The sequence below is a fragment of the Bombus affinis genome, chromosome 8 (assembly GCF_024516045.1).
Source record: "Bombus affinis isolate iyBomAffi1 chromosome 8, iyBomAffi1.2, whole genome shotgun sequence".
Classification (NCBI taxonomy): domain Eukaryota; kingdom Metazoa; phylum Arthropoda; class Insecta; order Hymenoptera; family Apidae; genus Bombus; species Bombus affinis.
Genome location: NC_066351.1, coordinates 6792868 through 6807771, shown reverse-complemented (window position 1 = coordinate 6807771; position 14904 = coordinate 6792868). Strand labels below are relative to the sequence as shown.

Sequence of the window (14904 nt, the reverse complement as noted above, 5' to 3'; positions counted from 1 at the left end):
CCGGTAACTTCAAAGAGACGGAGAAAAATTTAAACGGTCGACCCCGCGTAAGAGTCCGCAAATTTTTTCGTCAAACGATCAACGCTGTTCACTTTCCACGTCTATATCTGAATATTTTAAGGGAATAACATAAGATATATTTATAAAGAAATGGGATAAATAAAAACCTCTTTAACTATAGATGGATTTTACATGAAAATAATAAAACTTAATGTATTTTCTTAAGACACTAATAATATATAAGTATCAAAAAATTTGTTTATATCTAGTTACGGAATCGTGCACAAGAATTTATCGAGAATGGCATATTTCGAAGTAATCGTATTTTTATGTAGGTATGATTAGGTTAAATAAACGATTTTTAAGTATACCAAATTTTAACGCTATTATATAGAGAAATTTTGAACATCACAATCATTGTGATTTGTGTTATGATTATATGAAAATGTGTTACATAGAAAATCACGAAAAATGGACACTTCTCGTTTTTACTCTTCTCATATTTCTCTCTATTGCGCGTTTCTTTATAAGGGTCCGGGTGAAGGGATGCATATTTACATATACACTCGTTCCTCTTCTATTTTCTCCTTCTATACTTGTCATTATAGTTGTGTAATGTTATACATATGTAACTCTCTTTGTTTGACGCGATACTATAAAATCGGGATGAAACAATGATTAAAATATTATCACGCGATTGTCGTTTGTTTCATGGGTTCGAAGAAACAAATGGAAACAGACGAACGTAGACCATTAGAGTATTTCGTTCGTTTACCCAGTCACAACACGATTCAACGGGGCGAGTGCTAGACCCGTATATTGAGGAATTGGGACCCTCGTTTTACAAACGTATTCCCTACGTAATAAATTCTACTTATTTCTTAACCTACAATAATTCTACGCAAAGCCTTTAGGTAGAAAATCTATACATATTTATCTACTTTAATTTCATTTTATTCAACAAAACTTACTTTATATTTATTTGCACTGTTAAAAACCCTTTGTCAGCGATCAGTTTTTATTATTTAAGAATGAATTTTAATTCTACTACTACCGATACTTCTAATAATAATTAATAACCACAAAACATTGCTTCTATACCGGTGTATCATAATGTTGGTTAAGAAACAGAAAACGTATTCGGTAGGTTGGCGCCCTTGGCCGAGGTTAGACGGTCCTGCGGAGAGGCTCCAGCATTGGCTGTTTCGCGGGCGTGGGAGCTCCGCAGGGGTTCAGTTAGTCTGCACGGGTAATAGAACTGCGCTGGGGGTGGGCGTAAGAACGAGGAACGGTTAGTATATCTTCGCGAAGGGTAGGAGCAATAGCCGGTTGGCGCAAGTGCGGCGGGGATATCGTGGCCTGGCGGAGCCCAGTCGAGTCCCGTGAGTCCGGGAAAGCACAGCTATTAAGGTGGTACGTGGTGGTGGTGTAGGCGTCGTCCGGGACTGAGAATTCGAGGCCGCCATCGAGAAGCATCTCCACACGGTGTGTCTGGTGCGTTTATGTGTGGTCATCGGTTCCGCGTGGTACGCATCGAAAAACCGGCTCGATTCGTGGCTGATTTCCATTCTACCTTGATAACATTGAAAGAGAGCCTTATTCTGTTGTGCCGCGTGCTGTAAGAGTGTGTATGTGAGTGTGCGTGTGCCTGATAAAAAGAAAGGTTAGAAAGAGAGTAAATGTAAAGAGATTAGCGAGTGGGAATCGAAGAAGAGAGAGAAAGATAAGTAGAATATAGTCGATGCGTGGTAGTATGCGTGGAAAGAGCGGCTGCTCGACCGAACCCGGCGAGGAGGAGGCGAGAGCTGTCACTTCGATCGCCATTTTAGCGCCGAGGCGGTGAAGAACCACCGGGTATGCACGCCGGTAGTGGCGACGAAACGGAGCGCCCTGACACGATGAACGGTGGTGCTGTTTGTGGGCTGTGGCTCTTTCGGTGACTTCCTCTCGAGTGTGTCTCGTGTTTTGGCTATCGAAGGGACTGCTACGCGATACATGATAGAAACAGGGAAAGAGAAAAGTGGTAAGCGCGCGTCGATCAGAATGTGTCCAGTGTATCTTGTGTCGTGAGAGCCACATATATATATATATATATATTGTACATTTGCTGTTTGTCCGCCTCTGTCTCTGGCCCCAACGCTTCAGTCGACTTGTGTCACTTTCGTGGTGTTCCATCTAGTTTGGATATATATAGTTTCTCTTATTCCGTCGTTTGAGGTTATACATAAAAAGAGGAGATGTCATGTTGCATGAATTAGTGAAATTACCTTGCTCTAATAGTGTATTCGTTGTTTTTCGTCGGTGATTTGATGATTATTTTATAGTCAGTGGAATTTGGAATCGTGTCATAATCTTAACATAATCTAGTCCTCGACTAATTCAACGATCCCGTGCGCGCCGGTGACAGTCAAGTGTCGAACGTGTATGCGCGTGGTTAACACGAAATAGTGAGGAAGAAGGTGGTGGTGAGAGTGAGACCGGCGAGGCGCATACATGTGAACATAACGAACACAAGAGAGACAGGGAAGGAATATACGTGTATAGTGAAAAGAGGCGAATGAAGAAGATCGGGGTATAGAGAGAGGGTCGGACGGGCACTTACGAACGTAGCAGAAAAGTGAGATGGAAAGCGATGAAAGAGAAGGGACGAATGTATGCGTGTATGCGTGAAAGAGTGAAAGGGGTTAGAGAAAGAGATAAACGAAGGACGGCGCCATACTGGCTCCCCGGTACATAGTTTTCGTGGCACATTAGGCGATCTTTCTCTCTCGCACTCGCTTCCTTCGATTCGGTTTATGACTCGTCGATCGTCCGTCATATCGCATAGAAGCCTCTGATCGATCGCAAATGGTTTTTAGGTACGTACAACGATAGGCCACGTCTTCGTTGCTGGAACCGAGCAGACAGACACCTCTCCCATCGACACGGACCAGTTTTCCACTTCGTACCGGCGAAAGAGGAAGAAATCGATGGTGGTGTCACAACAGACAACGTCTGAATCACTTTGCTGGCCGCGTACGTAAACCCTAAACCCGTGGAAGACGCATATCGGAAGTATATAGGAGGAATCGAACAGGCGCGCACGATGATTCTGCGCGTCTGAAAGTACCGTGTACGCAAGAGAGAGGGAACAAGATAGCTAGATGGATAGATAGTTAGATACGTAGATAGGGATAGATAGGACTGATAGAACGTGTGGAAAGAGGAATACACGACGTCGTTCGAGGGCTCGTGTACATATATTTACGTTCGTCGCGTTCGGTGGTGGATAAAGAAAAAAAAATAGAGTGACAACCGGTGATCTACGATAGAGAGTGGGGGAAACGTATTTCAATAGCGGGAGGAACACGAACGATGTTATCGTTCTTTGTCGCGCGTTTCTTCGACCCCTGATGACCAGTGCTCGCTCTCGGTGTAACCGATTAACAGACTCCCGCGAGTGTCTATCGATTAAACCGTCGGCAGAACAGCGAAGGAGGAAGTAGTAAAGCCTTTGCAAAAGAAAGGAAGAAGGGTGTGGAAGAAAAAGAACGAGTGAGAAGAAGGAGAATAGGAGAGCGAATAAAAGGGAAGAAAATCACGGAGAGGATAAAGGATTAAAAAGGAAGAGGATAGAAAATTGGTGACGACTGTGAGTGGTCGGGTAGTGCGTGGCAAGAGAGAGTGTGTGCTCTAAACGGAGCACGTTGCAAAGGAGTAGCATCGAGGACGGGGGGTCCAGAGTGACATTGGGGGGGCGTGTGAGACTGATTTTGCCCCCCCTACCCCCTGTCTGTCGTCCGAAACTGTGACTTCATCGTCGTTAAGTCAATTTCTCGTTGGCGTTACAACGTTGCCGTTTAGGTGAGTCACATTCCATGAATTCTTTTTCTTTCGCGCAAATTCTGCGTACACTATCCTTCATAATTACATATCCGGACACTTCTATCGATTTGTACAAATTATTTATTTTTTAAACTTGTTATTTAAACATTAATAATTTAGTAGAAGTAGTTCCTTCCACCTTTTTTTTTCTAAATCAATAGAATATAAATTCAAGTTAGCTATTAACGATTGGTATGTACGTATTTTATCTCATATATATATGTGCACATGTTGCGTCGACACAATTATTTAGATAATATTACTGATACAACCGCTATATCTCAATTTCTGTGTCTTTCAATAAAATAACATAAGACGGGCAAAGAAAACAGTGGATAGTATAGCCGGAACAAACGTTATTATTAAAAATAAGCACATTTTTAATACAAAAGAGAATACAACTTCGAAAGTATAGTCGTATGATTTATAATTCAGAAATCAGAGAACCTGAATATAAAATATATAAAGTTTGACAATTAAGAACGCCAGTTCTTTTTTTATTATTGCATATAAATTTCCAAAAATCAATTTAACGCATATACCTATGACGGTTATGAATAATAAGATCATCGCAACTCCATTTATGCGATATTTAATTTCCTAATTAAAATACATATTGTCAGAAATATACAAGTGTTCAGATACTTTTGAACGATACTGTATACTGTATACCACGACCTTCGTCGTTGTATCCTTTTTCTCTGCGTTTCACCAGCCTTTATCTCTCATTCTTCGAATGCAAATCATTTATATTTGCAAAACGAAACGAAACGAAACGAAACGTGGCATTGAGAGTCCGCGAAAGAAATGAATTCTGGGATTGGTAGGGGGCGGGAGGAGAAGGTTTTTGTCCTGTGAGGTCGGCCGAACATTATGATAACGTACAATGTCGCGTCGGGATTCATTGTACGCTTAGTAACAGGCCGCGTTCACTTCCTGGCCTGCTCTCTTGTCCGCGTGGAGTAAGAAACAAACAGGCTCGGGCAGAGAATAGTTCTTCTTTAAGTGTTTTGTCTATACCTCCCCTGTTCTCTTTGTTTTCGTTCATCCGCACTCCGCGTCGTGTTCTGGTCGACGGTCCTCCGGCTGGCGGATTTTGTTCCTGCCCGGAAAAGAGAAAAATACGACATTGATTCGCCACCGAAACACTACTGGCTCCAATTTCATCGTGTTGCATACCACGTTGTACGTATCCGTGACTTACCCTCGATCTCTCTGTCTCCAAGTCGCGAACAAGGAGTTGGAAGGTTGTTGACCTTGCTAATTACACCCTGGATCGTTTCTGAACTCGTCGAAAACGCGTCTTTATCCTCTTGATCCTTTGTTTGTTCTAGTCTCTGGCTTTCTTTTCTGTTTCAATATTGGAATCGATAACAACAGAATTGTAGATGAATAGTAATTGCACTATGGATATTTACGTTACGTTTTTACGAGTATAAGCAAAGAAATGGAGAAGAGAAATAGAGAAAAATATTTGTTTTGTCCATTAAATATTATGAATTTTATAACTCCTAATTATAAAAATACTAGGTACTTGCCATTTTTATGTGATCCAAATAAAATTGTTTTTAATATCATCGTCTATTTTCTGTGTTTACATATTGTTCATTTAATTTGTCGACGAAAACGAAATAAATAAATCATTGCATCTTCGTCGATTTCCTTTTGTTTGGCTTAGTGGTAATATTTCCGTAAAGTATCTTTCCATTAAACGTAGAATGTAACGAAGTAAGAACGATGTAAGACTAAATATCCAGCGGCTTGAAAAAACAATGTTATTAATAGATAATGCAAGAACCGGCAGACCTTTGCACTCGCCTAATATTTTCTTGTAATTACGAGCACCTAATATCCTGCGCGTAGTAACGTATCTTCGTTACAGGGAATTCTACGTTACGCTTAGTCATACATGGTTTAACACGAGTACAACGATTTTATAGCGTCTGAACACGTATCATTACTTAAGGTGATCATTTTCAACGTTCGTATGCTTTGCGAGAATTACGCGGTTAATTTAATGCGTTCGGCGCGTCTTTGGGGGAATCTTGAATTAGCTCGCGCCCACGAAGCTAGTTACTTGATTTCGGTTACCTGATTCCGAGCAATTCCCGCTTCTCGGAAATACGCTGCGTCTCACAGCAATAAAACTATTCTAAAATTTTCCATTTCTTACATACAGTGGCTGGAGAAGCTATTTGAATACTTATCACGGAAAATCTTTAGGTGTGTAGTGCGCTTATGTGCGGTTATTATACGAGCTTCTCAAAAAGCCAAACTCCGCTATTCATTAATTTCTTGACTCTATTACATAAGTGCACTTATGTAATGTTAATACTTCATTCTCAGGAAACAAATAATTCCATAAGCTCATTCATCGTAAAATTTTGTAACTTTTATTTACGCTTAAAAATTCGTTTTCAATTTCACTAATATCAATCATGATAGTGTCGTCTCGATCTAATTGTAGTGAAATTTCGAAGTGTTTTCTATATAATACACATAGTATATGGATAAAAAGTTTCTATAGATGATCAGATACTTTTGTGAGCTGCTATACTTCGTTCCTTCTCGCGTTAACCACGACACGCTATAAGAATCGGAAGTTTCTGGCTTGTTTTTATAGGTACGAGTCCCGCTGTATTTATACGTGATACATACGTTTAACGTTGATTCGATTCGATTATTCTGTCGAACGGGCAGACGTTTTTTACGCGGAAGCTCTTTAGAGCCGATTGAATAAAAATCCAATCGCTTTTCACCGCCTCCTTCCATTATAGTCTCCTTTTCCCTGCGTTCTTTTCTTTCTTCTTTTTTCAATAGGAGGAAACAAAATTCACTGGTGAAACGAATATGGCAGCCAGGCGAATTCATTTTTGTTAACGGTGCAATTACTTTCAAAATGATTGACGTCAAATAGTACGCGCTATTTGCGCGACCACGTTCGTCAGATTATATACATATTTAGCGATTGCCTGCAGTCTATCTCTTTTTTATTTTACATTCCCTCCCACTCTGCCTCCGATTTTTTTCCCTTTCAAATATAATTGATTGACAGCGTGCAACGCTGAAATTCAATTACCGTTGATACAACGCTCGAGTACCAGTCGACTTCTGATCAATACTCGAATAGGACCGTTTTTCCGGCCGTGTTTCTCGCGAATAGAGACAGACATTAGTTAAAAAAAAAAAAAAAAAAAAAAAAAAGAAAAAAAAACAGGCACAGACACAGTGACGGATGTCGTTTCGTCGAAACGTAACCTGGGTTGTTGGACCACATCATTAACCCCTTGGGGGTGGCGGATGGTTTTGTTACAATCGTTTCAGGAAACGCTGGTCGGTGGTGGCATATTTTTTTTCTTTCTCCCTTTTCCTTTTTTCATGCAGAATCCAGAAGAAATTCATAATTATACGGGTTCGTTAGCGGTTACCCGGTATTCCGTTTTGAAGTTAATCGACGATGAAAGAATTTCGCTTGGGATCACGATGAGCGGGCTTAAAATACGAGCAGCTTTCGTGGCTTTGACCATTAAAAGCTGTACTGGCGATGCGGTTAACCTCAAAAAGTCTATAGTTGGGCCTTCCGTCGGCAACCCTGGGCAATTTCACTGGAGAATATGAGGAAGGATAGCGGAGGAACGAGGTCGGCGCGCGCGTAGGCATCCTCGTCCTTTTTTACTTTCTTTCTTTTCGCAGTTGCATCGAAAAGGAACGGTGTTGCGCGCGTCGTTAACGAAAGCAGGCCACGTTTCGCCGTGGATGAGGCTTGGCTTCTTAATCGCCTGACCGTCGCGTCGTTTCTTTCTACGAGTATTTTACTTTGGCATTAAAGAGGAAAGAAATTTAAATAAAAACGAAGGAAGAAATATTTTTAGGAATTTTGCTCGTTTCTTAATCGTTTCTTTCTAGTTTACTTTGTAATTGAAACGAGAAGAAATTTTAATAGAGAGTAAGCGATATTCGGAGAATGAATCGAATCTTTTCTTTGATTTTATTCCTTTAATTAATCGGACCGATCGTATCGAATTAATATAAAAATGCACGTTACGATACTTTGATCGAGCAAGAAGGAAGGATTTGTTGGTTCTCGCGTGTTAAACGTTACTCGCGAAAATCCTTTTCAAATATCGTCCGTGTTAATCGGATCGATCGGAGAAAAAAAATATGGACAGGGTCATTTGGGGTCAGAGGGTACCTGAAATAACAGGAGGGCTCGTCGGATTACTCGATGTATTTGTTCAGAGGGTTCCACTCGTAAATTGTTTCTCTGGAGCTCGCGGGGTCTGTTACCATCCTCATAGTTTTGTTTGACGAGAAGATCCTCTCCGAACAACGTGGCCTTACGTAATAACTATCGGAAAAACGGAATTCTTCAAATATTTGTAAATATCATTCTCTCTCATGCTCGACATGCATTCGTACTGCAACTCGTTCAGATTACTCATGTTACCTGATTTCAAGTGATTTCGATTCAAGCAACTTGAAACCTCTTTATCGCATGTTATTTATCCACTTAATTTGAAATATCCTTTCGTATCTCTATACTCATCTTCATTAATTAAAACCTCGTTCCGATTAATTTGAATTCATTTGAAAGTCTTCAATTCATTCGATCGCTGTTTACCTGATACACTAAATACATAAGTTGCAGTTTCACTATACGTCTCATTACGGTGTTAATAAAATTACAGGAACATAAATGTTCAAATATTTTCACGAGTCACTGTATGCAACGTTCTCGGAAGTTTAAATTTGATAGACCAATGCCATTTACTAAATTCCATCCTATCGTATCATCGAATAGAATACATTCAGAAAGAAGATATTTTCTAAATCCTATATCTTCTAAACGTTAAACCAGTACATTTCTACGGAAAGGTTTACCATCATCCTCTTCTTCCCATGTTTGGGCGATATCCATCCTCGGTATCATTGCACGTACGAACAATGAGCTATTACAGAGAGCGTGTAGAACATAAACATAACGTGGACCGATGAAAGTACACAAATCGTTAGGGAGAACAAGGCGTCTCGTTTAAAGTACAGATGAAACGACCTGTACCGCCTAGCTTGTACCACGGTGATGCAACTGGGCACGGCGCCCTTATAGAAAACGTGGGGCACGAGGAAGAATCGAGAAGAGTATGCCTCGTGCACGACGTGCCTCTCCGCTATAGCCAGTTATACGTACATACATATATAATATACATATATACATACCGCGTGTACACGACGAGTCCTAGATTCTCGGTTTCGTATCCGTGAGAGAGAAGAGAAGGAAGAAACTCGCAGCTCCGCCAGTCCCACGGAGCCTTCTCGGAGTGTCCTCAGTTATCTCGGCCAGAAGGGGGCCTCACCTCTACGATCCTCTTCTCCTGGCGGTCCCTTTCTCTCCGGGCCAGTCCTTTCGAATGCATCCATCTCGCTATACACACCTCTTCCTTCTCGTTCACGTCGTTCGTTTTTTACCCCGTAACAACGTGTGCCCGTCCTTTTCGCATTTCAACGAACATCGTTTCCTCCTTATTACAAAACTAATCCACTCCTCCCTCTTGTTTTCCCCTCTCTTTCTATCGCTTTCTACGAATCTTGCGCTTAATTCCGCCTCTGTCAGCGTATCTTTCTTCTCGTCACGACTTTGAAGTTCGCTTTAATGTATATGTATATCCGAGTTTCGTCGATAATGAGACGAGCGTTCGTCGTTTCCTGGGGATTCTTTCTCTCTTCTCAGGCGATTCGTGTTATCAACGTGAGAAAGGATTTTCATTTCTATCGATAACTGTGCACGGAACGCCTCTTACAGATTGGTCTTACAATATCCTATGTATCGTCGAGTTAGGTGGTCCCAAGTTTCCATGCTAATAGGACATTTTATATTAGAGGAGATAGGAGAAACCTGGAATTTTATCGCTTTCTTTCAGCTATCTCTGTCGTTATTCGTCCCATTTAAAATATATAGATTCAAGTATATACATAGGTAATGCATATCAATATATTCATGTAGCAATTATTTAAATGCTCCGGATAAAACAGCGACTAGCTGTCACAGTGATATGCATTCTACAATAAAATATCGAATTTTATCTAAACTTAGGATCATCAGATCTGATGATAACATATAAGACATTACAAAACCACCTAAAAAGCATTTAGGACAAACGAATTAGACTGTTTTTAAATTTCTACGAAGTATTTTAGTATTATGCCGAGCAATACGTCTGGAATTACAAAGAAAATGGGACTATATCTGTTCAATTCTAACACCATACTTATTCCTCCATACAAGAACGTATCGAATTTTAGAATTGCTCTCTCACAAAAGATGAAAATTGTCACTTACCGTGTTCTTCTCCTAGCCTTCGTATATTCCAAATTCAACGTCTAGGAACTGTATATCGATATCAATATGCCAGCCACATTTTTTTGCCTTTCTGTTCTTTATTGATCGAAATGGAAAAGTTTAATTAGACAGCGGACGAGTTCCAGAGGAAATTACTCGACTGGTTTTAATATCCTCTGCGTGTTCGGCGAATTCCAAAGGAAACCGGACCTAAGGTATACCTTGCGACCTGACCTCAACCTGTTCGACTGTTCGGTACTCCTGTTTCTACCGTTTTTTTTCTTTCTTCGTCGGTGGACCAACACCAGATCCCCCTGTCAGTCCCTCGATTCCTCTTTCTCGAATCTTCCCTTTTCTCTTCTTTTTTGCATCGGAATTCATCTTTCAACTATACGTCTCCGTTCTCTTTCGTCCGTGTCCTTTTCGACTACCTCGGCCCTTCTCTTTTTCCAGCTGTCTTCGTTTTACACGATCTTTCCAAAACATCATTGTACCGGCAACTATTCCACGTTCCATTGACTGCTGTTTCGCCTGCTTTATTTTCATCCACACACGCGAGGCGTATGAAACGATCTTAATGCGAAGTTTCAGCTTTCTTTAGTTATATTTCGACCATTGTGGCACTCGTATTGATTTGAAAAGTAGTGATTTGAAAAGTATCGTTATTGCCGTTACTATTTATTTATTTATTCCGTAGGTTATCAGTGGCGGCATTTAATTTCGCAGTGGTATTGTTGGCTCGTAAGCGATTCGCAATAATTTAGTTTACTATTTAAGTCTATGCATACGTATACTGAATTTTTACGTAGCGTAAGAGTACCCTCAATCTGTCTATATATATTGTCCATATTTCGACTAAAAGTTCTCAACTAAAAGGATCAATATGTCTTGTCAATACAATATTGTCGATTTTGTGCAATGATGTTGGCCAATTTGAAATATTAATAGTGTTATTGATTTTCTGAGGAAACTCTAATATTTGTATGGATAATATCTATATGGATAATATATATTACTATATACTGTAATATACATTATACAATATATATATAGTAATGTATATTATACAGTGTATATATTACTATATGCACTACTATACATATATCTCACCTTAAAACGTATCTCGTATTTTCAGAAAAAGTATTAGGTCATCCAAAAAGTTTCTTTCGTTTCGTAAGGAAATAATGGATGCACAATATATTTCGTTTTATATTATTTTATCGAATTACGTATGATCCATTTTCTTCTATCAAGATAGAGATTACACCATTCGACAGATTAGGTTTCATGTCTGTATAAAGATGCGTCGTTGTAAAAGACGTGTCTATAAAAGAAGACACTTTTCGCACAACCTAATGAGTCTATAGATGTTAAACTCGATCATCGACGATCTAAGAAAAATCTCACTCTTGAATTTCGTCGAAAAGAATCTTTGTTCCCATTGCAAGTGTTTCAAATTTTGTCCTAATTTTTCTAAAGCCTGGCATAATAGCGGAGAGTTCATCCTTCATCCGTTTCCTCATTTTTAGCTTAATTTATACGTTTACGTTAAAACTGATCGTTCCTCCGTAGGTAGCTTCTTCTAGCTCCTCTTATATTTTTGCATAGTCCGAGTAAACGAAAGACATAGAAAACTTTGGTGGTTCTTTGATAAAAGATCGTAGCTAACGATCTTAGAACAAACTTCTCATACATAAAACTACTCTGAAACCGATGTAGACGTACATCTGCCAATCACGAGGTAGAGGCTCAAACTCTAACGTAAAGTCAGTAGAGAGATGACAAAACAAAAATAGCACGAATTACGCATTACGAATCCATATAGAAATTTGTAAAATAAGCTGACGCGTGCTAGTACTTTTGTTCGTCACCGCGTGCTCGGAGAAGAAAAATCCAGCAAATGTAGAACGTAGAACGTTGAAACGTCAGAAATGGTGGTTCGATGCATGGAGGATAGAGTGGCGGGCATGTTTGGGATACATTCCGGCTTGACCAGCCGCAGAATCGTCAACTATGACGGAGGTTGAAGCTTATCTAGGCTGTTCCGTGGCTACGTAATGACGAAACAATGGCACGTCTTGATCGTGCATCGGATATACGTAATCGTGGCTGGTTCGGCCAGATTTCACTCAACGCCCGCTCCTTGAATATGCAATAGCTCGACATTCGTTGTTTCTGCACACGTTAAAGGTCTTGATACTCCGGCATGATTTATGCTCGTGAAACGACCAAAGTCCGCTTCGTTCGATTATATATAGTGCGAAATATTCCTCCAGGCTCTCTCCAGACTTTTTGGATAGTTTCTCGAAATCTTTTTTTCTTTTTATTTTTTTTATTGTAATCCGCCTATATGCCATCTATCGTACAACGATACTCAACACAGACCGTGATGAATTAAATTGACACGAATGGGAATAGATCCACTGGTGTATCATTATGATATCGTATTTAGCTTATGCCGTTAAATTTGTACGGTAAAAGTAAAGAGTTCTTTCGATCTTCCGCGTTCTTCTGTGATGTTCAGCGATTTTCTGGCTGTTGTTGCGGTGATTCTTCGACCAGTCATTCTATTGATATAACCCGGCTGTATCTGATGATTTCTTCTTTCACCGTGGATATATCGGTTCCTTTGTTTATTTTTTCGTTCCGCAAGTACCAGTCTACTTTCAAAATGACTCTCGACTTTTTGTTTTGTCATCTCTTTACTGACTTTACGTTGGAGTTTGAGGCTCTACCTCGTAATTGGCAGATGTACGTCTACATCGATTTCAGAGTAGCTTTATGTATGAGAAGTTTGTCCTAAGATTGTTAGCTACAATTTTTTGTCAATCAGCCACCAAAGTTTCCTATGTCTTTCGTTTAATTGCTCTATTTTTTTTTTTTGCGGACCTGCGTTTTCCTATTAAAGTTTCCTGTGTAAGTGTACTCCGAGATATCTGGTTTTAAAATTAGAATTTTGCTTTCTTAGTTTGAACGATGTCGTAGCAGTTAGCTCGTTGTGAATGGAGAAGAGAAACATATTCAATTTTCAAGCACAGCGTGGTAGTGTAATGCGCATAAAATCTGCGAATCACGAGCTCTTTTGCTTTGCTTACCGTGGCTCTATAATGCAAGAGGTGAATCGTTTAACATGTGACGGAATTTCATGCAAACGCCGGCACGAGAGACAAGAAAGGCGTGTCTCGGAGCATACCGTACCGAAAAGGTTGAGAAACGAGTCGCACGCCATTAGGTAACACGCTAATCCGTTTGCATTAGCGGACACACACAGGCTAGTTATCGTATTTCCACGATTTTGTGTTTTAAAATTTTTAGAAATCTTCCGCTAATTTTTTTTTTTTTAATCTTTAAGTTTATCTTGTTTAGAATAGAATATCTCAGTTGAAGGTTTAATTATGTTGCAACATATACAGAGTCCGATGTTTGTAAATTACGCTGTGAAATGACCTTCTTCAATTATTTTTAAAAAGCATCAATTTTATAAGAAGAGGAAATCCTTCGGTATTCGATCTTCCTCGTACAGCACGCGCAGTATCATTTTAGGAGCTTACAGCGAAAGAAAATAGATTTTAACGATATACCTAAATTAAATAAAAATCCCACAGCGAATGGATATGCAGTAAAGTTCTATTACAGTCGAATGTCGCAGTGTAAAGGTTAATAGAATGACAGTCATAACTGGACTGTGAATATTTATGCAATTTCATATTTTTTACGAATGTAACCCGACGAATGTAATTTAAATAGCAATTTGTTCCATCTATTAAATATTATACCGAGGGTTTATACGAACGTTCTATCAAAAATCGGCTACTGAACGTTGATTTCTTTTACCGATTAACGTACAATATTTTTGATTACAAAATTTGTTACCTTAGAGAAGAAATAAATAAACGCTACGAAATAATAATTTTCCAGCAGCACATCTTTTTTTCAATGCGCGCCGAATAACGGAGCATTAGCTTTCTTATCTTCTCCTTGAGAACTTTAAACGCACTTTTAGATGAATTCTAAAATAAAAATTTCAACCCTAAACATCGATCCTTAATATGTAATAACAGTTATTAGAGCATTTTTTATCTAAGAGAAGAAGAAAACTAACGATACAAAATAGTACTATTCCCAGTAGTATACTCTAAATTCACCAATGCTCGTCGAATAACAGAGAGTTTGGGTCTTCTTATGTTCTCTTCGATGGCCGTCGGTATTCTTCTACGCCCACTCTTCCCATCTACCTGTCTCTTTCTGATGCTTTCCCTTCTAACGTTTTCTCCTTTTTTTCAACAGCTTGCTTTCTTCGGTCCAGTCGCCGTGGCTCGTTTTCTCATTGTCAGCGGCTGTCTCCCTGTCTCTCTCGCTTTTTCGCCGCCTCGTCGTCCTCCCGGGGCCTTCTCTGGCCGCCTGTAGCTCTCCTGAAACTTCTCGTTGCCCCTTCTATAGGAATTCTCCTTTTCTACGGTCTTCCTTGCCTCGGGCTTTCCAAACTTCACCATCTTCTCTCGTGTCTGAAAGGAGGAGGCAAGGAAAGGGATCTCCTCCCCTGTTGTACTTCTTTCTCTTTTTTTTTTTACTCTTTCTCGTTTCGTTTTCCTCTCCTTATTCCGCCTTGATTTCTTGACTCTTCGAATCGTCTGCTTTTCGTCCAGGCATCGCGAGAATTCTCATTCGTTCGATCTGTCCCTCACTTTGTTCACTAAGAGGCT

At 39.8% G+C, this 14904-nt stretch overlaps 1 protein-coding gene and 1 long non-coding RNA gene across 4 annotated transcripts in view; one reads left to right on the top strand and one right to left on the bottom strand.

Annotated features, from left to right (window-relative positions):
* Positions 1 to 932: 932 nt before the first annotated feature.
* Positions 933 to 3014, bottom strand: LOC126919841 (uncharacterized). 2 transcript variants are annotated; one of them, XR_007711790.1, is made up of 2 exons: positions 2867 to 3014; positions 933 to 1569 (listed from the first exon to the last, which is right to left on the bottom strand). It is a non-coding gene; the product is annotated as an uncharacterized LOC126919841 (long non-coding RNA). The 2 variants fall into 2 exon arrangements; XR_007711789.1 differs by having other exon boundaries at positions 933 to 1573; positions 2867 to 3013.
* The window catches only part of LOC126919828 (plexin-A4), a 422360-nt gene continuing 410453 nt past the window's right edge, over positions 2998 to 14904 (top strand). For both annotated transcript variants that reach the window (XM_050729445.1, XM_050729446.1), the window contains exon 1: positions 2998 to 3843. The gene's annotated coding sequence lies outside the window, so the exon portion shown is untranslated. The remainder of the gene's footprint in view (positions 3844 to 14904) is intronic.